Genomic DNA, 26087 nt, shown 5'->3' on the forward strand with positions numbered 1-26087 from the left:
ACCTACCTACAATTATTAACCCCTAATCTTCCGACCCCAACGTCGCTGGCTGTGTGAAGACGGCTCAAGGTAGGGTGATTTTCAGGGGGTTAGTGTTTGGTTTTTTAAGGGGGGATTGGGTGGGTTTTAGAGTAGGGGTATGTGGGTGGTGGGTTTTAATGTTGGGGGGGTATTGTATTTTTTTTTTACAGGTAAAAGAGCTGATTACTTTGGGGCAATGCCCCGCAAAAAGCCCTTTTAAGGGCTGGTAAAAGAGCTGATTACTTTGGGGCAGTGCTATTTTGTAATGTAGTGTAGGGTAGGGAATATTATTATTTTGGGGGGCTTTTTTATTTTATTAGGGGGATTAGAGTAGGTGTAATTAGTTTAAAATATTGTAATTTCTTTTTTATTTTCTGTAATTTAGTGGGGTTTTTTTTCGTAATTTAGTTTATTTAATTTAATTGTATTTAATTGTAGGTAGTTAAGTAATTAATTTAATATATAAAGTAGTGTTAGGTGTAATTGTAACTTAGGTTAGGGTTTATTTTACAGGTATATTTGTATTTATTTTTTCTAGGTATTTATTAAATAGTTAATAAATATTTAATAACTATTGTGCCTAGTTAAAATAAATACAAAGTTGCCTGTAAAATAAAAAATAAATCCTAAAATTGCTACAATGTAACTATTAGTTATATTGTAGCTATATTAGGGTTTATTTTACAGTTAAGTATTTAGTTTTAAATAGGAATAATTTATTTAATTAAGTTTATTTAGTAATTTTATTTAGATTTATTAAAAATAGATTTGTTAGGGGGGTGTTAGGGTAAGGGTTAGACTTAGGTTTAGGGGTTAATAATTAGGATTAGGGGTTAATAATTGTAGGTAGGTGTCGGCGACGTTGGGGGGGGCAGATTAGGGGTTAATAAAATGTAACTAGTGTTTGCGAGGCGGGAGTGCGGCGGTTTAGGGGTTAATACATTTATTATAGTGGCGGCGATGTCCGGTCAGCAGATTAGGGGTTAATAATTGTAGGTAGGTGGCGGCGACGTTGGGGGCGGCAGATTAGGGGTTAATAAATATAATATAGGGGTCGGCGGTGTTAGGGGCAGCAGATTAGGGGTTCATAGGGATAACGTAGGTTGCGGCGGTGTGCGGTCGGCAGATTAGGGGTTAAAAATTATAATAGAGTGGCGGCGATGTGGGGGGACCTCGGTTTAGGGGTACATAGGTAGTTTATGGGTGTTAGTGTACTTTAGAGCACAGTAGTTAAGAGCTTTATGAACCGGCGTTAGCCCAGAAAGCTCTTAACTCCTGACTTTTTTCTGCGGCTGGAGTTTTGTCGTTAGATTTCTAACGCTCATTTCAGCCAAGACTCTAAATACCGGCGTTAGTAAGATCCCATTGAAAAAATAGGCTACTCAATCGGCGTAGGGGGATCTGCGGTATGGAAAAGTCGCGGCTGGAAAGTGAGCGTTAGACCCTTACCTACAAAACTCTAAATACCAGCGGTAGCCCAAAACCAGCGTTAGGAGCCTCTAACGCTGGTTTTGACGGCTAACGCCAAACTCTAAATCTAGGCGATTGAAATATAGAATTTGATGGTAGATAGGAACCAAAAAGGCCCATCAAGTCTACCCATATTATACAGCATACGCTGTCGGCATTTATCATTGCACCAGCAGTTCTTGTGACCTGCTGGTGCAATGCCGCCCCCTGCAGATTCGCAGCCAATCGGCCACTAGGGGGGTGTCAATCAACCTGATCATATTCGATCGGGTCGATTTCTGTCCGCCGCCTCAGAGCAGGCAGACAGGTTATGGAGTAGCTGTCTTTAGACGGAGCTTGATAAATTGACCCTTTTGTGTTTACCACCTCAAATGGAAGTTTATTCCATGAATCCACCAGCCTTTCTGTAAAAAAAATGCTTCCTCAAATTTCTCCTGAATCTGTTAACTTTAGATTGTGACCCCTTAACATAAATACATTAAAATAAAAAGTTACACTCATATATACACTATATAATAATAATTATTATTATAAATATTAAACCAAAAAGTTATACGAGTTAAAAGGTATATATTAAATTACAAGGTTTTTGAATGGAAAGGGATATATTGTATATATGCATGTCTAAATATGTGTATGCATGTATATATTCATATGTTTATATGTGTATACTTGTGTATTTACTTGTATATATGTACAGTATATACATACACTCAAATATCTGAAATTAAGAAAATACTTTTTATTCATTTTAATATGTAATTATGTGTTTTACTGTGTATGCATTGCAAATATTTTACATTCCAATGTTCTTCACATAGGGGAAAATGTATTTTAAATAGATATTCCTATATATATATATATATATATATATATATATATATATATATATATATATATATATATATATATATATATATATATATATATATATATATATATATATATATATATATATACCTATACCCATATATTCATTTATATGTGTGCGTATGTATGTATGTATGTATTCTATATATATAGATATATATTTTAAAAATACATTAGATATATATATATAGATAGATAGATAGATAGATAGATAGATAGATAGATAGATAGATAGATAGATAAATAGATAGATAGATATGCGTGCGAGTGTTAGTTTTATTTTCCAGGTTGCTCTCCCCATTGAAGTCTATGGGGAGAATAAATTAGCAATGTTGTGATATTAGAGGTCCTGAAGTTAGCGCAGATCAGCATTTGCTCGCATGCAAACATTTTACTTTCAACTTGTAATGTGTACACTAACCTGCACGTGTTAAAGCTTTACTTTTGGTGGTATTTGTGCATGAAATCATGAAGTGTCCAGTCACCATCTCACAATATTTACAGTGCCTTTAAACCACAGATCTAGTTACTTTTGGATACTATCCTTATAAAAATAAATATATAAAAAACCTTTTGGGAACCGCTGCTGTAAATACTTAGCTGCTACATTCATTACTATGCAATTCATAAAAATAAATGAACTTACAAATATTCAGCAACAAATAAATATTGTAGCGACATGCTGATGTTGTCAACTTGTTTTACATAGATCATAAAATATCTTTTTTTTGCAATGTTCTTTCCGAACGTTCTCAAGCAGCGTCTTATACAGGAGGAAATACCAGACGCTGCAATCACTGCCGTAATCAAGATAAACTCTTCAAGTCCTTCTCACTTATATAAAACAGAGCAAATCAGAGGCTATTATGTATAATTATGTATATCAGACTGTCTGCCTTAAGGCCTTTAGGAGAAATTATTTGATACAAACCAAATGAAATGACCTTAGCGAATTAATTGTATTTTAACGGACCTGATTCCCCCTTCAGGCTTTTCTATGTTCTGAGCAGTGACCTCTGTTCTTATCTCCAATGCACACACACCTCGCATTGCATTAATAAAAATGATTAGATGATATTGCGCTACCGCACAAAGACATTCCTATTACGGAATTTTCTTTCAAACTGATCAGTAGTTTGTATGGTAAAATGTCCATGTAATCTTTGATAAATTGAAAAAGTTTCATGTTTTTTAAAAGGTTGTTTCAATGCATGAATATTTATTGATCTAAAGTCTAGAAAAGTTACACTTTTGCAAAGACATTTTATAGTTCACACTTTTCTTTAAAGGGGTATATTAGTAAACTGAATTATATCAACACAAGATAATATTTTTGCTATTGATCCAATGCTGCGTTTGATTGGTGCTTTATTAATCTAAGGAAAGTGCTATGTTATTGCCTTCACAAAAGGACAAAGAGGAATCAATCAGAGGTTCCATCATGTTCTCCTACAGTCACTAACTCCATGATCCACCTATATTTTTGGGGGGTTGCAGTAGGATAATCAGATGTTTCTATAAAGTTTTATTTTGACATTTGCAAGACTGAGAAGCTAGCCATGAGAATTGACAGATTTATTTAACTGTTTTTTTTGTTTATGTCACTGATATAACAAAGTAACACTTTATGAAGTGTATTGCTGGCTTTAATGTAGCAAAGCATTGTGTGAGTAGACAACAGCTAAAAATACCGGCTCAGATACTGCAAATGCATGCAGGATATGCTGTATAGGGTCAAGACCACTTGTTTACTCATAACACATCAGTATATATATATATATAAAGCTTTTCATATTGGCTGATTGGACTAAGAATTCATAAACAAGCCAATAGAAATGCAAGGTCTCTCCCACATAAGGGGGTACCTCACATTAAAGCGTCAGTGAGTGGCGGTGATCGAATGAAGAAGGATGGATGGAAGATGGAAGAAGACAGAAGACGCATCGGGTGGAAGAGCACCACCATGGATGAAGCTAAAAGAGGACTGCCGTCATGAAGAGGACCATCCCGGAGGACCACCGCCTTGAAGAAAGAAGAGGAGCACCCCTGGAGCTGAGCAGATAGGAGGTGGATTCAAGTTGGGTGAGTAGAAACTTTGGGGTTTAGAGTAAGGATTTTTTTGGGGGGTGGGTTTTTTCTCTTATGGTTATGATTATTTTTTTTAGAACAGGGTATTTTTTTAATTACAAAAGACTTTAATCTGCTTTTTATTAATTTATTTTTAAAGATCTTTTTTTTAGAATAGGGCTTTTTTTTCTTTCAGAGCAAATTAGCTATAATCACTTTAGGGTACTGCCCTACCAAATGCCCTTCTAAGAGCAATGCCTTATGAAATGTCCTTCTAAGAACAACGCCCTCCCAAATGCCCTTCTAAGAGCAATTCCCTACCTAAAACCCCTCTAAGGACAATGCGCTACCAAATGCCATTTTCAGGGCAACTTTTTTTAAGATTGTTTTTTTTTAACTTAGTGATTTTTTTAGGATAGGGTTTTTTTAGAATATAATTCCCCCCTCCACCCTTCACAAAAGAGCTAAATCCCTTTAGGGCAATGCCCTACAATCTGCCCTTATTAAGGCAATTATTAGTTTAGGTTTTTTTAAGAAAGCCTTTTTGGGGGGATGATTTGATTTTAGAATCGGGATTTTCTATTTTAAATGTTAAAGTGCTTTAATCGCTTTAGGGCAGTGCCCTACAAAATGCCCTTCTAAGGGCAATTGTTAAAGTAGGTTTTATTGTTAGTATAGGGTGTTTTATTTTGGGGTGGGCTTTTTTTAAGGGGACATTAGTTCTAGGATAGACATAACTTGGGTAGTTTTTAATTTTGGTAATTTGATGTTTTCATTTTTTAAATTTTAGTATTTGTTATTTTGTGTTACTTAGGGGGGTTAGATTAGGAATCACTGGGGGTTAGCTGTTAGGTAGTTAAGTATTGTAGGGGTAGTTTGAGTTGAGGGGTTATGGCTGTATAGAGGTTAATAGGTTAGGAAGTTTATTGTGGTGGGCTATGGGCAGTTTAGGGGTTAAGTAGTTTAGGGGGATAATGCTGTGGGATACTGGTGATTTAGGGTTCAAAAGTTTAGGAAGTTTATTGTGGTGGGTTTTTAGCGGTTTAGGGTTTATAGGTTAGGAGGTTTATTGTGGTGGGCTATGGGCAGTTTAGGGGTTAAGTAGTTTAGGGGGATAATGCGGTGGGCAATTTAGGGGTCAATAGGTTAGGATGTTTATTGTGGTGGGCTATTGGTGGTTTAGTGGTCAACAGGTTAGGACGTTTATTGTGGTGGGCTATTGGTGGTTTAGGTGTAAATAGGTTAGGAAGTATATTGTGGTGGGCTATCGACACTTTAGGGGTTTAGTAGTTTAGGGGGATAATGAGGTGGGCTATTGGCGGTTTAGGGGTTAATAGGTTAGGAAGTATATTGTGGTGGGCTATCGACACTTTAGGGGTTTAGTAGTTTAGGGGGATAATGAGGTGGGCTATTGGTGGTTTAGGGGTTAATAGGTTAGGAAGTTTATTGTGGTGGGCTATTTGCAGTTTAGGGGTTAAGTAGTTTAGGGTAAGTTTGCAGCGCTGTTTTATGTCTGTTTAGGGGTACATTAATATATTTATTAGGCTCAGTGCTGTATATGTAAAAGGGATCCTTTACTTTACATCACCAATGTTGGCGCCAATGCTGCTTGAAATATTTCGCCAGCATCACCATCCATTGCAATATACAGTAAAATGCCTCTAAGCGATGCTGCCTTTAAATAGCTATGTCAGAACTTTTTTATATTTTTTTCCGGCTTTCTCAACATTCACTTCAAATCCCTTTTGAATATATCACCACATTGCAGCGTTTTCGATCATCAGGGCCTTGTTGTGCTGCTGCTTGCTTGAAGCGGAAACACTAGCTAATACTTTAGTTAAGTTTAAGCTACTGCCCAGCTCCTCCTCTGCTACCCTGAAGATGCTCCCTATAGGAAATAGCAGGTTGACTGATTTTTATTAACAAACTAATTCCAAAAGAACCCATAAGTGAAAAATGTTACTATTTTGGGCCCAAACGATTAGTCTTATGCAAACTTTTTTTTTTATTTGTGCGCATGTCCTGCGCTAAAGACCGTCTCCTTTAACACAGGCTCTGGGATCAGCTGCGATAACCCTATTAGCGCGGCGCAGGGCTCTGTGAAGAAGGGTCAGGATTACACACAGCTCTCTAGTGCGCTACAGAAAAGTATTTAAACTTTAAAGGTAATCCTAAAAGAAATGAATGCACACTAACGAACTTTATTAGCGTTTGTTCATTTTCTTTTAGTTAATGAATTTGTTCATTTATTTGTTTTGCGAAAACAAAATGTATATCTGTTTTCCTTCTTGAGTTTGTATTCATAATAAAACAAACGCACAAGCTTAGGGCAACATTACATATGTGGTGTCACCCGCAAAAGCCAGCGACAATGGTTTTTTACACGGTTTTGGTATCACATATGCGGCACCACATATAAATGCGACGCATATATTTCACCCGTCGGCCACAATTTTTACTCCCATAAGCTAACATAGAACCGTGTCATAAATTGGTATCACTTATTCAGTGCAAGGACTTATGCGGTTAAAGTGGAGAAATGTTACTCCATTTACACCTTGCCACACATAGGCAGGTGTAGCAAGCCTTGCACTGAAAATGTGAGCATCATAACTCCTGTAATTGCGTAAAAATATTAAACTAACACCTAACGCATGCGCAATATCTATCTACCTGTCAGCCACCAACCCCCACCGCAATAGCTAATAAAATATATTAACCCCTAATCCGCCATTAACCCACATCACAATAAACCTAATAAATGTATTTAACGCTAATCCGCCATTCACCTACATCACAATAAACCTAATAAATGTATTTACCGCTAATCCGCCATGCACCTACATCACAATAAACCTAATAAATTTATTTACCGCTAATCCGCCATTAACTCACATCACAATAAACCTAATAAATGTATTTACCGCTAATCCGCCATTCACCTACATCGCAATAAACCTAATAAAAGTATTAACCCCTAATCTGCCAACTCCCCACAATGCAAAGTACCTATTAAAACTATTAACCTCTAATCTGCCATTAACCCACATCACAACAAACCTTATAAAGCTAATAAACCCTAATCTGCCAAACGCACATCGCAACAGACCTAATAAATCTATTTAACCCTAATCCGCCAAACCCCCACATTGCAAATAACTAATAAAATTACTAAGCCCCCAAACCTAATACCCCCTAAATTAACCCCAATTATCTAAATTTAAAAAATACTAAATAAAAAAGCTAACATTACTTAAAAATAAAAAAACTAAGATTACATTATTCTAAGATTACAAAAGATTAAAAACTCAAACATAACATAAAATAATAAAACAAATTATAAAAAAAAACAAAAAAAAAACAAATCCCTATGAAAATAACCCCCCCAAAATAAAAACACCCCCTAATCTAATACTTAACTACCAATAGCCCTTAAAAAAAAACTTTTTGTAGGGCATTGCCCTAAGTTAAACAGCTCTTTTACCTTTAAAAATACTAAGTCCCCCCTCTAACAGTAAAACCCACCAAAAGCCCCCAAAATAAAAAAAACCTAACACTAAAAATTCCTAAACTACCCATTTCCCCTAAAGGGGCATTTCTATGGGCATTGCCCTTAAAATGGGATTCAGCTCTCTTACTACCCCTAAATAGGTACATACCATTCCTTAAGTAGTTTGGGATGTTGGGGGTCGTATTTAGGGGTTAATACATTTATTATTAGTTCTGATATGGGGGTAATGGCAGATATAGGGGTTTTGACGTGTCAGGTTTATTTTTGGGAGGCGTGTTAGACTTTTACGGGAAATTTAACTTTTTTTCTTTTTTTTCTTAGGTGCTGGAAGTTTCTAACGGGCGTAAGTCAATGGCGACTCCAGAAATGTGCGTAAATACACATCGCTAGTTTATCCAATGTGCGGCACTTTATGAACTATTAATTAATGTGCCAGCGGACATGATACGATACGCTGTCGGCATTTATCATTGCACCAGCCGTTCTTGCGAATGGGTTAATTTCTGTCCGCTGCCTCAGAGTAGGCCGACAAGTTATGGAGCAGCAGTCTTTAGACCCCTGTTTCATAATTTCTGTTTCCGGTGAGCCTGAAGACTCACCGGAAACAAGGGGCATTAAGCTCCATTCAGAGCCTGATAATTCGGCCTCCATGTGTTAACCAATACGAAATTCAGATCACAATAGGCAAAAAGTGTTTTTTAATAGTGCAAGGCTAAAGTGTTAGAGATATTGAAAAGCTAAATACCAGTGATGTTAACACATTGTAAGGGCACTTTATGAACACACAGTAACACATTTTATATTGGCTTTCAACAGCTCTAAAAAACCCAACAAAAATCTACATTAGATGTGATTGTCCCTCAAAGGGACATTAAGGTTTTACAAATAAAAAATGGGTTTTGATAATCACTGTGTAGAATGTTTGAGGCTCAGATAAAATTCACTGTACATGAAACACCTTGAGATTTTAATATAAAATGTTTAGTTCTGCACAAAAAAAACACAAAAACAAATATGCAACAAAACATTTATTAATTTTCTCCCATTTCATATAATTTAGCTCTGAAAATTCAGTATTTTCTAATTCGCTGAGTTGGAAATGTAAACTGCAGACTTCTTTAGGCTAACTCTGCTACATATCATTCCCTAACTGTATTTAACAGATAACATCTGACATAAACTTTACTTTATACTAACCTAATGATTACCCTTAGGGGTAGATTTTTCATAGTGTGAGCGGACATGATAAAATGTAGCAATGCCATCCCCTACAGATTTGCGGCCAAGCTTGGCCGCTAGCAAGGGGTGTCAATCAACCTGATCATACTCGATCGGGATGATTTCTGTCCGCGGCCTCAGAGCAGGCGGACAGGTTATAATTTGGCCCCTATGCATGTAAAACAAAGCCCAATGTTTAGGACAATTAACACTGCTTATCTTGTCTACCTCCTATTGAGAGTGTAATTTATTCTGCTGGCTATGTTTATACGGGTTTTCTTCAATTTATACTTAAGTATAGACACTTTCAGTATAGGTAGGAAAACCACAAGGAAAATCAGCTATTTTAAATGTTGAAATAAAGTAAAAGGAGCTATTTGTAAAACAACTTATTGCACTCCACCAGGTAAAATTGATCACTGGAAACAAATGAAAGTGAAGAAATTGTTAAGGTAAACTGTCCCTTTAACTTGCATTCACTTCTGGTTTTGTGTTTATGTATTTTTCAACCAGTACATTCAATTCATTGTGTAATTTGTAACAAATTCCTCAACTTATTTTTGGTGAATTAAACAGTAAGATAGGAAGGTGTAACTTGCATAAGGAATAGAGTGTCACCTGTGAGAGAACTTTATACACACTCCAGGAATGGCCTCTGTGTAGCTCTCACACCAAGGCTATGAGAAAGGCTGTCAACAGCCGAAACGCGTTGCATTCAACACTTGTGAACAGGAAAAACAGAGCTCCTCCACTTTTCCGTAAAGATGTCCCACGTGACCACATGAACGCTGACAAGCGCAGCGAGTGTCTGTACTTACTTCAAACAGCAGATCCAGGACTGGCAAAGTCTTGTAAGAATACGGAATAGATAAAGGGCAGAGGGCAGATTAGAAACCCTAAGATCTCAACGGATCAGAACTGAAACCAGATATTTATTCATCAAGTGGCAGTTACCTGACTACAAAAAATACTAAAAATACTAAGGTTAGAGCACTTTCTAAAAAACGCTGCACACAGGATATCTCTCTTGAAATAGCAACTACGATATGTATCCTTACAACGGATGAAGAGTTTTTAACTAAGAGAACTCACTCAAAACTATTTTTTATTTAATTTATTTTCTCTAGGTTTGCCAACCTTTTTATATATATATGTGATCAAGGATTGTATATTTCTAGGCAGATTCTTGACCTATATTTATGGCAGATTTTTTACCTGTTTAAGATCTGTGTTAGATCTGTTTTAGATCTGTGTGTGTGATACTAAGGGGCCAATCTATCAAGCTCCGAATGGAGCTTGATGCCCCGTGTTTCTGGCGAGCCTGCAGGCTCGACAGAAACAGCAGTTATGAAGCAGCGGTCACAAAGACCGCTGCTCCATAACCTGTGCGCCTGCTCTGAGCAGGTGGACAGACATCGCCACAATTCAACCCGATCGAGTACGATCGGGTTGATTGACACCCCCCTGCTGGTGGCCGCGATTCTGCAGGGGGCGGCGTTGCACCAGCAGCTATTGTGAGCTGCTGGTTCAATGCTGAATACAGAGAGCGTATTGCACTCTGTATTCAGCGAGGTCTGGCAGACCTGATCCGCACTGTCAGATCAGGTCCACCAGACTTCTATAAATAGGGGCCTAAGTATGCTATATATTTTAAGAGTTAAAATAAGTCTATCTTTATAGATACATAAGTGTGATGGCCATTAATCTCTTTATATTGTTTACCACTCAAACGTAAACGGCCTTCCCATACCCCACCGTCTCTAAAAGGTGTAAGAAACACACAAATTGTTGGTTTTGGCAACACTATTTGATCCTACTAAATGGAGTTTTTGTGAGCATATAGAGAGCATATGGACCATCTGCAATCCTATATAAATAAGATAAAACTACTCACTACATTCCCACTCTATATACTTATTAGGAGATATACCACTTTTTATAGTTCCACTCTACCAGTTGGTATTAGCTGTATAGCGCTCTCTCTTCCTCCCTACTGTTCCTTAGCTCTCACACCAAGGGGCCAAATTATCAAGCTCCGAATGGACCTTTATGCACATGTTTACGAAACAGCAGTTATGAAGCATAACTGATCCGCTGCCTCCTATAAGATCGGGCTGATTGATACCCTCTGCTAGCGAATGGTCGCGAATCTGCAGGGGGCAGCATTGCACAAGTAGTTCACAATGTGCACAATGATAAATGCCGACAGCGTATGCTGTCAGCATTTAGCGATGTCATTTAGCGATGATTGGCCCCCAAGGCTGCCAGACTCAGGCTGGTGCGCTAAATATATGTATTGCTTGCGTGCTAACACTGCTGAAAGGAAACTTTTAACATAAGTGGGTTAGTGCGTGTATTATGGGAATTAAGTTGAAAATAAAAAGTTAGCTAAGAAGTGAAAACCGATGCTCGCTAACTTCAGGACTTCAGATAATACAACCACGTTACCAATTCCCCATAGACTTTAAAAGAGCATGCTTTTAAAAAAAGCAAACACTTATCGCTCGTGCACTAAACCAACACCGCATTAAAGCTACAGCGCTAAACCAAAGGTAGTTATGAATATTTTATAATTGAATGTTATTTTTAAATATATATATATACATTTAGTTTTAAAAATACTAAGAACATTTTTCTTCTAAGTGAAGTGCAATGGAATATAAATTGATTACATTAAATACATAGTAAAGCCTATTATAAAATTAATTAAAAAATGTTTTGAGTTATATAACTGGAAATGGTTTGAAAGTGGACATAAATTGTATATATTTATTTATATATTTATTTATTTATTTATTTATAAAATATTTTACCAGGAAGGATACATTGAGATTTCTCTCATTTTCAAGTATGTCCTGGGTCCACAAAACATTGCATTGATACAATAGGGTACAATAAAATACAAAAACAATAATAATACACAATATATGCAAACATTTAACATTGAGCAGGTATGAAATATTTAATCAACCATGACAGGAGCATTCTGTTTTGAGATATGAAGAGAGGGATCTCTTAAAGGATTTTAGGCTTGGGGAAGTTTTTAAAGTGTGAGGGAGGTTATTCCATAATTGTGGCGCTCTGTAGGAAAAGGAGGATCGAGCTGCTTTCTTTTTGTATTGAGGCAAGCTAAATAATGTGCTGTGATCGGAGGTTATAGGAGGTGGGAATAGCTGGGGAGAGCATTCTGCTCAGGTAGGGTGGGAGCTTCCCAGAAAGGCTCTTAAACACAAGGCAGGAAAGATGGAGGGTGCGTCTGGATTCCAGCGACAGCCAGTTTAGTTCTTTTAGCATGTCACAATGGTGGGTCCTGTAGTTACATTGTAGCACAAAGCGGCAGAACGAGTTATACAATGTATTTAGTTTATTAAGGTGAGTTTGCGGAGCAGGTGCATATACTATGTCCCCATAATCCATGATAGGCATCAGCATTTGCTGTACAATATTTTCCTTTACTGTAGGGCTGAGGCAGGATTTGTTTCTGTACAGGGCACCTAGTTTTGGATAAAGTTTAGAGGCAAGTTTGTCTATGTGGAGGCCAAAAGATAGATTGGGGTCTAACAACATACCTAAGTATTTAAAAGAGTGGACTGCGGTCAGCGTGCAATTGGATTTTCTTTTGATGCGAAGATGGGAATTTTGTAATTTTTGTAATTTAGGTCCCGTTCCAAAGATCATTGTGACAGTTTTGTCAGTGTTTAGGAAGAGTTTGTTTTTCGAGATCCACTTTTCTACCTCTGTGAACTGGTCTTGGAGCACTGCTTCAAGCTGCGGCAGATCAGATTTGTTTGCATAGATTACCGTGTCGTCTGCGTACATGTGTACAGTTGAGGATTTGCAGACATTAGGCAAATCATTTATAAATAATGTGAATAGTAGGGGGCCGAGAATAGAACCTTGGGGAACACCACACGTGACTGGGAGAGGGAGGGAGTCACTGTTAGAAACAGAGACATATTGTGATTTATCCGATACATATGATTTAAACCAGGTTAACGGGCGATCAGCAATACCAGAGTTTTTTAGTTTGAGAAGTAGTATGTCATGGTCCACTGTATCAAAAGCATTAGCAAAATCAAGGAAAATAGCTCCAGTTAGGTCTCCTTGTTCCATGCCAGTTTGGATGTCATTGCAAACTTTTAGGAGGGCAGTTGTAGTGGAGTGATTCGGTCTAAAACCTGATTGATCAGGGGTCAGATAGTTAGAAAGTTGATAATACTCGCATAATTGCGTATGGACGCATTTTTCTAATATTTTTGACAATACAGGGAGCAATGATATAGGGCAATAGTTAGAAACCAAGGTTAACTCCCCACTTTTATGAATAGGCACTACTCTTGCAGTTTTCCAGAGTTTGGGTATGTATCCAGACACCAAGGATTCGTTAATTAGGGTTGTGACGCACTGAGCTTCAACAGCATTGCTGGGATTTGATCAGGTCCTGACTGGTTTTTCATTTTTAGATTATTGAGGTGTTTCTTAATGACATTGATGGGTTCAGGTCTAAAATTGAACTTCTCTATATTGGGTCTTTGCTGTTTTAGTGGGGCCTGATCCACATTTGTAGCTTCAGGATACGTGCCATTTATTAGTTTGTCAATCAGGGTGGTGGAGCATCCAACAAAATAATTGTTAAAGGCATTTGCTACTTCTAAGGGGAGTTGCAGGTTTTGGTTATCCACATTGACAGTGGAGGGTTGGGAGTGGATTGGTGGATTTTGTAAGTTATTTATGAGTTTCCAAAACTTTCTAGGGTTAGATATATTATTGTGCAGATTTTCACAGAAATATTGTGCCTTAGCCAATTTTGTTTGTTTAGTACATATATTTCGCCATTGTCTATATACACAGTGATCGTTCATAGAGCCAGTATGCTTGAACTTTGACCACAATGAATCCCGAAACTGGTACATTTGAATGAGGTCAGCTGTGATTCAATTCAAGTGTGCTCCTTTTACTCTCACCTTGCGCAGCGGTGCATGTAAATTCCAAACTTGTAGGAATTCAGACTGAAAGAATTCTACTGCAGAGTCTAGATCTGGGATTAGGTTTAATCTGTGCCAGGGGAGGTTCTTGATGTCATTTAGAAATGATTGAAGATAAAAAATTTTGAAGGACCTGGTGATTTTAACCTTGGGAGAGGATTTAGTAGCCTTTATTTTGCGCACACAGTACACTAAGCAGTGGTCACTGAAATTGTTAGGGAGAACACCTGCCTCCTGGATTCAGTCGGGAGAAGTGGAGAGAATCCAGTCGAGCAGGGTATGATTATGGCTTTTGATATTTATGTGAGTTGGGGAGGAGATTAATTGCGTTAGCTGCAAAGGTTTAAACAGCGAGCGACAACTGTTGTTTTTTGGATTCAGCCAATCGATGTTAAAATCTCCAAAAACCAAAATTTCACTTTTTGGGTTTTGAGTTATGGATTCACTAAGGAGCTGTGCTATGTCTGAAATGGAATGCACAGGGGAGCTAGGTGGGCGGTAGATTCCTGCAACAATGATTGATTTACTGCACAGGATCTCAATTTTGCCAGAAAGGAAATCAAAGGTGGCAGGAGAGCTAGATTTTTGTATGGGGGTGAACTTTGTCGAGTTGGCAACATAAATTACAATGCCGCCTCCTCTCTTTGCTCTGTCAATTCTATGGCATGAATACCTATGTATTGCAATGGCAGAGTCAGGTATTTTTGCAGTTAGCCATGATTCAGAGATCGCAATGATTTTTGGCTTGTATTGTAAACACCAAGCTTGCAGTGCATCGATTTTTGGAAGTAAGCTGCGTATATTACAGTGCACAAAGGAGAGGCCTTTTTTAGCTGGAAGGCTAGGAATGGAATTTGCTGGGGGACCAGGGTTAGACTCTACATCATTTGCAAGGGCAAGTAGCATAAGGAATAGGACATAGTTTTTGTTTGGCTATATAGTGAATGGCATACTTTATAATTTTGTGAGGTGGGGGTAGGAGGGCTATTTTTTATAACTCTCCACCAGCACTCAGCAGATAAGTTACAGCAACAGAGCAGGCCATGGTGTATGATAATTTGTTTTCCAGTTTGAGATGGGTGCTTATGGCGGTAATGAAGTGAACAAAATTGGAGTGAGAAAAGGGTTGTCACGAATATCAGTATGGTCATATTTGATACATGTTAGTGCTATGAGGTGTGTAGATGAAAATAAAACAAAAATAGTACAATATAAAAAAGAAATATATATATATGTGTATATATATATATATATATATATATATATATATATATATATATACACACACACTATTGATGTGGGATATATAGCTATTTGTAGGGAGAGAGGGTATGTATTCTAAAGGGTTAAGTGAATGGAAGGATGTGCTGATTAGTGTTTGCAGCTGTCAGTTTAGGAGAATGAAAGGTGTGTGGGAGACTATCTATAAATGGGGGAATGAACCTGGGGGTGGGGGGGGGTGGGGTGGGGTGAGGGGCAGGGTGGGGTGAGGGGCAGGGTGGGAGGGTAACTATCTTCCTTTGACTACCTGAAGCAGAGGGCAGTGTCAGCTGAAAGTGGGTCTGTGAATGTTCTTTAAAGACTTGTTGTAAATATACTTTAAAATTCAGCTTCAGAATATATATATATATGTATTGGGTACTTGTAAAGCATGGCTAATCACCCATAAGGGTCTCAAGGCGCTGCTCATTTTATGAAAGGCTGAGTGGACCTCGCCGGGGATCAAACCTACAACCCTTGGGTTGCTACAAAGCTCAGCCACAGTGCCTCAGCATGTTGAGCTATCTGGTCAGGTATATACATATATGCCATGTACAAATATAAACACATAAAGACACATATATGCACATTTAAATACACCCATACATGTATTTAGTCATGTTATCCCTTTCCAGTCAAATACCTTGTCATATACTATATATCTTTTAAACCTTATAAAAAAATATTTATATGAATAATTTTTATTAGAAAGTTTATTTCTTGTTACACTTTACACTATGGGGCCGAATGATCAATTCCTGACCAACATGATACGCTGTAGCGTATCATGTCCGACAGACATCGCTGAATGCCGACAGCATACGCTAGCAGGGGGTTTGAATCAACCAGATCATATAGGATCGAGCGGATTGATATCCACAGCCTCAGAGGCAGCGGACCAGTCACCTGTTTACTTTGAACTTGTAATACATGTGCAAGTTAGCACTGTCACGATATTGCTTATCACTTTAGCGCACCACTTGTAATCTAGCATATTATTTTTAATACTTTTATCGGCAGGGGGAAGTAAATCACATTTAGGGGCAAAACAAAAACGCTATAAAAATAAAATGGTAAAAAAATAAATTTGATTAAAATAACATTTAATAATAATAAAAAAAAAACTTTATTAAAATAAATATACCTTGTTTTTTTACTATTACTGTTCACTGGGACAGAAGGGGCCAAGACAAGCTTTTGTTACAAACAATAAGTTGTCATTTTTTACATGTGATTAAGGTGACTGGCTGTCATGGTGATTGTATACTCAGTAACTCAAATTTTTTTCAGCAACTGCACTGTTGCCAGATGCCTCACATGCAGACATCCAGCAACAGCATGAGAGATGCTGATATTCCCAGTCAAGCACCTTGACATATAAAATATCCATTTTAAACAAAGTGAATATGTTTTTTTTTAATAGAAATACATTAAATAGCTTTGTTCTTCACTAAAAAGAAAATATTATTTTACATATATGTATCTACATATACACAATATCTATATCTTTCTCTCTATATTTATTCATATTGCTATATATTTATATATATATAAATATTATAAATAAATGTACACATTTATATTAAGTTTAATATCAAGGTTTAGCACAAGCACTCACAGAAGGTGAAATAAAAATTATTTATTCAATATACAAACAAGTGATGTTTCGGGGTGTTCACCTTAATCAGACCCACGTTGGTCTGAAGAAGGGGTGAACATCCCAAAATGTCACTTGTTTGTATATGGAATAAATATTTTTTATTTCACCTTCTTCAATTCCAGTGAGTGCTTGTGCTAAACCTTTATTTATATATATATGCAAAAGCGCATTTGTCAACGAAACATAGTTATTCGTCTCGTTTTAACAAGACAAATATCCAAACAAATGTAGCCTGATATTTTAAGAAAACAAAGGAAAAAATCTGAATTTGCCATATTTATTTGTTTAATTTAAATGGATATGAAACCCAATTTTTTTCTTTCATGATTCAGATAGAGCAGCAATTTTAACCCCTTAACAACCAACGACGTACAGGTACGGCCTACAAAAAATGGTCGTTAACGACCAAGGACGTACCCTGTACATCATTAGTGTTTTCAAGTGGTGGAAGTGATCCTTATTGCTTCTGGACGCTTTCATGTTATTGCAGTGATGCCTCGATATTGAGGCATCCTGCAAAAACATTTTTTAGCCATCCAATGCAGAGAGAGCCCCTCTGTGGCCCTCTCTCCATCAGATATCGATGGCCACGATCGTTGGTGGGTGGGAGCCATTGCAGGGAGGCAGGTGGGCGGCCATCAATGAGGGAAGTTCGTCGGAGGGGAGTGGGATCACATGCGGGGGTGCTTGACACATGCACGGGTGTGTGCATGGGTGCACATGCGTGCACAAGGTGCGGGCACGGAGGCGGGAGCAGGTGGGAACACTACACTATGGCACAATTTCATTTTGCGCAGAACAATGTGGGAGAGAGGGTGGGGGGATTTTTATCTATGGGATCTGGGAGTGGGTGGGGACTTGGTTATTGAGGGGGCAGCTACACTACAGAAAACTATTTACAAATAAAAAAAAACATATTTTATGGCAAACTGGGTAATGGCAGACAGCTGCCAGTACCCAAGATGGTGAACAAAAAGGTAGAGGGGGGGGGTTAGAGAGCTGATTGGGGGGGGGGGGGGTCAGGGAGGTTGGGGGCTAAGGGGGATCCTACAGAGCAGAATATATTTTTAAAAAATACTTTTTATTTTAGTACTGGCAGACTTTCTGCCAGTACTGAAGATGGCAGGCACAATTGTGGGTTGTTGGAGGGAAGAGAGCTGTTTGGGAGGGATCAGGGGGTGGGATGTGTCAGGTGGGAGGCTGATCTCTACACTAAATCTAAAATTAACCCTGCAAGATCCCTACAAGCTAACTAATTAACCCCTTCACTGCTGGGCATAATACAAGTATGGTGCACAGCCTTCTAATTGCCAAAAAGCAATGCCAAAGCCAGATATGTCTGATATTTCTGAACAAAGGGGATCCCAAAGAAGCATTTACAAACATTTGTGCCATAATTGCACAAGTTGTATGTAAATAATTTCAGTGAAAAACCTAAAGTTTGTGAAAAAGTTTGTGAAAAAGTGAATGACTTTTTTTATTTGATCACATTTGGAGGTGAAATTGTGGCATGAAATATACCAAAATGGTCCTAGTTCAATACTTTGGGTTGTCTTCTAAAATATATATATATACATGTCAAGGGAGAAAAAAAGTGGTTTGGAAATAGCAAAGTGCTATTTGTATTTATGGCCCTATAACTTGCAAAAAAAGCAAAGAACCTGTAAACATTGGGTATTTCTAAACTCAGGACAAAATTTGGAAACTATTTAGTATGGTTGTTTTTTGGTGGTTGTAGATGTGTAACAGAATTTGGGGGTCAAAGTTAGAAAAAGTGTGTTTTTTCAATTTTTTCATCATATTTTATCTTTTTTTCCCTAGTAATTTATAAGATATGATGAAAATAATGGTTAATATCTATAGAAAGTCCATTTAATGGTGAGAAAAACAATATATAATATGTGTGGGTACAGTAAATGAGTAAGAGGAAAATTACAGCTAAACACAAACACAGCAGAAATGTAAAAATAGCCCTGGTCCCAAACGGACAGAAAATGGAGAAGTGCTGTGGTCCTTGAGGGGTTAATCAACTTTCAAATTTACTCCTATTAACAATTTTTCTTCCTTCTCTTGCTATCTTTATTTGAAAAATCAGGAATAAAAGCTTAGGAGACAGCCCATTTTAGGTTTAGAACAAGGATTAAATTTGCTTATTGTTGGCTAAATGTAGCCACCAATCAGCAAGCACTATCCAGGGTGCTGAACCAAAAATGGTCCGAATCCTAAGTTTTTATTCCTGCTTTTTCAAATAAAGATACCAAGAGAATGAAGAAAAAATTATAATAGGAGTAAATTAGAAAGTTGCTTAAAATTGCTGCTCTATCTGAAACATGAAAGCAAAAGTTTGGGTTAAGTGTCCCTTTAAATAGTTAAAAATACGTATCTAAGTATGCAGGAGAGCTGCGCTAACGGCTCCTCTTCTTCACAGAGTCCTGCCAGTGGTAGCAGGAGACTTAGCGTGGTGGTTCCCAGAGCGTGCACTAAAGGAGAAGGGGCTTTAGTGCAGGTCCGTGGAGCCGCCCTAAGCCTCCTGTTAGCGTAGGCTCTGTGAAGAAGAAGAGCTGGCTAGCGCGGCTCTCCCGCATACTTAGGTATTTCAGTTGCTACACAAGAACGTTTTCATCTGTAGCAGTGGAACATGTACATTTGTAGTCGTTTAGTTTAAAATGAGACGAATACTAAACAGCACAGGCACCGACCAGTGGGCCCAGCACATGTACAAGGTTAGCGTGCGAGTGAAATACGGAAGAGGAATTTTTAGTGCCTTCATAGAAGTCTATAGGGAAAGGGAAATAGCACGGCCACACTAGGTGACCTAAAGATTTTGCTTACCTTAGTCTTTCGCTCATGCAGTAACTTTTTACTTTCAACTTGTAGTACGAGTGCAAGAATAGGAGCGCTATTGATTTAACTTTAGTGCTGTTAGTGCTTAATAGTGCTAATATTTTTGTTCTCCTATGTGTTATAAAGGTTTTTTCACACCATACACCCTCTCTGTACGAAATGACAGGAGTTAAAAAATTACTATTGTTATTGTTGTTAGTGCCCTATGTTTGCTCTTGATACAAACACAGTTATACTTTGATTAGATACCATTCAGTAATACTCTCAGTATATATTTGAGTTATTCTGTACGGCTTTATACTATATTTGTATACTTCACACTATATAAATCAAGCATGTTCAAGTGTGATTTTTAGGAGGATATGCAAATTCATCTGGTTGTGAAATAGTTAAATTTCCCAGCCCTGTAGGGATGGTACAGAGTAATATGCACTTTAATATCTTGTCCTGTTTGTAATACTCTGGAAACTCTCCAAATGCAGCCCTCATACCGCTCTAATTAGCATAATTGATGTGTTTCAACATACTTGAGCTTCCGGCATCAGTAAAGATGGATTTTAGTTGCAGTTCAATTAGGCTCTTAGATCTTCCATAGAAGACTAGCAACAATGTACTTTTGTTACATCAAAGTTCGTCTGAAGCCTTTATTGTTCATTAGAAGACAAAGCAATGTCATAGAGGTTGGTGCTTATCTGACATATACCTCATACAGTTACTTGCAGCTGTATTAAAGGATCCTACACCCTGGAAAGCCATGATCTTCAGGTGCACCATCCATCTGTAATGTTAGCGTCTACAAAATGCCCTCACTGTCTTTGTTCACATTAGTATATGGAGTCATTTAGTGAAACCCAAACATGATCCAGAGTCATGTAGTGAAACCCTGACATGATCCAGAGTCATTTAGTGAAACCCTGACTTGATCCAGAGTCATATAATGAAACCCTGACATGATCCAGAGTCATTTAATGAAACCCTGACTTGATCCAGAGTCATATAATGAAACCCTGACATGATCCAGAGTCATTTAGAAAAAACCCTTATATGATCCAGAGTGATACAATAAAAACCGTGACATGATTCAAAGTGAAGTAATGAAACCCTGACATGATTAAGAGTCATTTAGTGAAACCATGCCATCCATAATCCAGTCATTTAGTGAAACTATGACATAATCCAGGGTTATTTAGTGAAATCTAGACACGATCCAGGGTCATTTAGTTAAATCTTGACATGATCCAGAGGGATGTAATGAAACCCTGATATGGTCCAGGGTCATTTAGTGAAACCTTGACATAATCCAGGGTCATTTAGTTAAATCCTGACATAATCTAGGGTGTTGTAATGAAACCCTGACATGATCCAGAGTTATAAAGCAAAACCCTGATATGATCCAAGTTCATGCAGTAAAACCCTGACACGATCCAGAGTCATGCAGCAAAGCCCTGACATGGTCCAGAATCATGCAGCAAAACCCTGCCATAATCCAGAGTCATGGAGTGAAACCCTGACATGATCCAGAGTTATTAAGTGAAACCCTGACATGATCCAGTGTCATTAAGTGAAACCCTGACATGATCCAGAGTCATGGAGTGAAACCCTGACATGATCCAGAGACATTTAGTGAAACCCTGACATGATCCAGAGTCATGGAGTGAAAACCTGACATGATCCAGAGTCATTAACTGAAACCCTGACATGATCCAGAGTCATTTAGTGAAACCCTGATATGATCCAGAGTAATTTAGTGAAACCCTGATATGATCCAGAGTCATTTAGTGAAACCCTGATATGATCCAGAGTCATTTAGTGAAACCCTGATATGATCCAGAGTCATTTAGTGAAACCCTGATATGATCCAGGGTCATTTAGTGAAACCCTGATATGATCCAGAGTCATTTAGTGAAACCCTGATATGATCCAGAGTCATTTAGTGAAACCCTGATATGATCCAGAGTCATTTAGTGAAACCCTGATATGATCCAGAGTCATTTAGTGAAACCCTGATATGATCCAGAGTAATTTAGTGAAACCCTGATATGATCCAGGGTCATTTAGTGAAACCCTGATATGATCCAGAGTCATTTAGTGAAACCCTGATATGATCCAGAGTCATTTAGTGAAACCCTGATATGATCCAGAGTCATTTAGTGAAACCCTGATATGATCCAGAGTCATTTAGTGAAACCCTGATATGATCCAGGGTCATTTAGTGAAACCCTGATATGATCCAGAGTCATTTAGTGAAACCCTGATATGATCCAGAGTCATTTAGTGAAACCCTGATATGATCCAGAGTCATTTAGTGAAACCCTGATATGATCCAGAGTCATTTAGTGAAACCCTGATATGATCCAGGGTCATTTAGTGAAACCCTGATATGATCCAGAGTCATTTAGTAAAACCCTGATATGATCCAGAGTCATTTAGTGAAACCCTGATATGATCCAGGGTCATTTAGTGAAACCCTGACATGATCCATAGTCATGCAGCAAAACCCTGACATGATCCATAGTCATGCAGCAAAACCCTGACATGATCCAGAGTCATGCAGCAAAACCCTGACATGATCCAGAGTCATGCAGCAAAACCCTGACATGATCCATAGTCATGCAGCAAAACCCTGACATGATCCAGAGTCATGCAGCAAACCCCTGATATGATCCAGAGTTAGAAAGCAAAACCCTGACATGATCCAGAGTTAGAAAGCAAAACCCTGACATGATCCAGAGTCATCTAGTGAAATCCTGACCTGCAGCATGTGCTATATTTGCATTTTATGTGTGTTGCATGAGTTGTGTATGTATTGTATGTGTGCATCATGTTCTGTGCATGTATTTAATATTTGCAACATGTGCTGTGTTTGTCTTTTATGTGTGTAGCATGTTGTGTTTTTGTATGTTATGTGTGTAGCATGTGCTGTGTATGTATTTTATGTATGTAGCCTTTTCAGTGTTTGCATTGTATGTTTGTAGCATGTTCTTTGTGTGTATTTTATGTGTGTAGCATGTGCTTTGTATGTATTGTATGTATGCAGCATGTGCCGTGTTTGTATTGTATGTGTATAGCATGTTCTGTGTATGTATTTTATGTGTGTAGCATGTGCCGTGTTTGTATTGTATGTGTGTAGCATGCTCTGTGTTTGTATTGTATGTGTGTAGCATGTTTTGTGTATGTATTGTATGTGTGTATCATGTTCTGTGTATGTATTGTATGTGTGTAGCATGTTCTGTGTATGTATTTTATGTGTGTAGCATGTGCCGTGTTTGTATTGTATGTGTGTAGCATGCTCTCTGTTTGTATTGTATGTGTGTAGCATGTTTTGTGTATGTATTGTATGTGTGTATCATGTTCTGTGTATGTATTTTATGTGTGTATCATGTTCTTTGTGTGTATTTTATGTGTGTAGCATGTGCTGTGTATGTATTTTATGTGTGTAGAATGTGCTTTGTATGTATTTTATGTGTGTGGCATGAGTTGTGTATGCATTGTATGTTTGCAGCATGTGCTGTGTATGTATTTAATGCGTGCAACATGTGCTTTGTTTGTCTTTTATGTGTGTAGCATGTGCTGTGTTTGTATTGTATGTGTGTAGCATGGGCTGTGTTTGTATTTTATATGTGTAGAATGTGCTGAGTTTGTATGTGTGTAGCATGTGTTGTGTTTTTATTTTATGTATGTAGTAAGTGTTGTGTATGCATTTTATGAGTCTAGTGTGTGGTGTGTATGTATTTTATGTGTGTAGCATGTGCTGTGTATAGGGTTGACACTCATCCGGTACTTTACCGACACGACCTGTATTTTTAAGGTTCATGTCAATGTAGAAAATTATTAATAAATATTGAAAGAAAGACCCTTTCAAAATTAAACTTCTTCTGAGTGTGATGAATACAAGTTATAAACAAATGAGCATTTAAAATCAGTTCTATCAGCTTTAGTTTTTGAGTTATGGGGCCCAATCCGATATACGTCGTCGCCCGCAAAAGCCGGCGACGCCAAATTTTGCTCTGCTTTGGTATCCTATATACGGCGTAACTTAGAAGTTATGCGCATATATTTCAGCCTTCGCCCGTATTTTTTTGACCCATAGACTGACATACAAAACACGCGCAGTTTGGTATCCAAAATACAGCGTATGGACTTACGCGCGCAGAATTCAGAAAATCTACTCCATTCTCATCTCGCCACAAATTGCAGGCGCAGCAACCCTTGCACTGACTTAGAAACCAACGTAACTCTCTGAAGGCCTAACAAATGCATGCTTAACAATATACATATCAGCAGCTTGATCACAAATAGTTAACCTCTTCAAAACATTTATTATTTATTACTCCTCATTGATAACAGGAACATGTAAATATCCATTAAAATAATCTAAATATTTTTCAGGGGAAAACAAATTAATGTAATCCCCCAAATTCTTAAGGCTTTTTTTTTATCAGTTTACTATAAGCTTTTGGTTATATATTGTATTCATTAATCCAAAATCCCCTATTTTAACAAACTAAACCATAACTTAAGTGCTTTCTTGCAATTTGTTTTCCACAAATAATTGTGCTGACATTAACCAGGATACGCACTTGCCCCTGCAAGTGTGTCAAACCAATAACAAACAGCACAACCTCTCAACAGGAAGCCTAACAACCTGCCAAAGCACATCCTCATTAGCCACCATGTTTTCCTGCTTTCCATAGAGAGGCAGCATCATTGGGCACAAGGGTGCATCATGGAGCACAAGGGTGCATCATGGGGCACAAGGGTGCATCATGGGGCACAAGGGGTGCTGGAAGCCCTACAATCCCCTGTTGTTCTGTCTACACATGCTGATTCTATAGTTCCTGCTGAGGTCCCTGGTCATGGTGCTGTCCCTGCTGCAGCTGGTCATCGAATTACATACTGCGGAGTTCCACTGCATGTAAGTGAAACTACTACATCCCACCCCCATTCCCTTAACCACCCTAATTACTGAAAATATATCATTAGTTTAATTCATGTTTTGGTCACTATGATTTATTGACTATCATTAAGAAGAATGATAATGGGTGTTTATACCTTATGTTCACACCTTCTGTAAAAACATTATTATTTAGATATATATACCCATGTGCAGGGATAGGCAAGGTGTCCTTCACTAAAGGTCTTTACCTTAGAAAATGTCCGCCACAGCCTTGGCTCGTGCCTATCCCTGCACATGTGTCAATTTCTATTGGATGTGAGAAACCTTGATTTACATCTTATAATTGAATATAACTATATGTACCCTTCATACACAACTATGTGATGTGGAACACTATTAGTTAAAAAAAGGAATTTTAACTCGCTGCAGGATGCATTTCTATAGCATTTCCTTCTCCCCGGGGAGAAGGAAGTGCTATCAAAATGCATCCTGCAATGAGTTAAAATTCCTTTTTTAAAATAATAGTGTTCAAAACCATTGTCTTATGCATAAGCACTCCAGCCAACAAATAAAGTCTACCGACAGTAGGCATTTTACTGGCATCCCTCAAATATTTGTGTAGTGCGGTTGCACCCTTCTAGTTCTCAGAATAACTAAGTGATGTGGTTTATAGAACATGAATATGTCACAAACATGATGATATTACCTTTTTTTTGGCCATTTCCACACAGGCCTTATTATATGTTTCAACCATATTAGTGTACTAAAACACCCCTCACATGGATGTGGATGACAATTATATGGTAAATAACAGAGGACAAGATTTATGCTGAAATATAACAATATATATATATATATTTTAGGCTTCTTGGATGAGGGGGGTGAGGTGCCTGGAGTGGATCTCCTGGTTCTCCTGGGTTGTGTGGATTCCGAGTGAATGTGCTGCAGTGCTGGCCACAGATGAGATGCTGGAGGCAGTGTCCTGCTGGTGTGTGAAGTGCTCCACCAACACACCCAACAGTTGGTTTTGTTCCTGCCATCTGTTTTCAATCTGCATCTGCATATCCGAAATAACTCTCATCTTCTGAGACTGGTTTTGGACTATTCCATTTAAGAATGCTGCCATGTCCCGTTGCAGCTCGATGGTGCGCTGGAGTAAAGTCTGTTGGTTCCTGTGAAACCTGTGTTGGTCTCTTTGTGTTCTCTCACAGCTTGCTATTAGCCTCCTCTGCAGGGAAATGTATTCATCGCCCATGGGAGAATACAACCAGCAGGGATTCTAGG

Source organism: Bombina bombina, chromosome 2 (genome assembly GCF_027579735.1).
Source record: "Bombina bombina isolate aBomBom1 chromosome 2, aBomBom1.pri, whole genome shotgun sequence".
In the NCBI taxonomy this organism is placed as follows: Eukaryota; Metazoa; Chordata; class Amphibia; order Anura; family Bombinatoridae; genus Bombina; species Bombina bombina.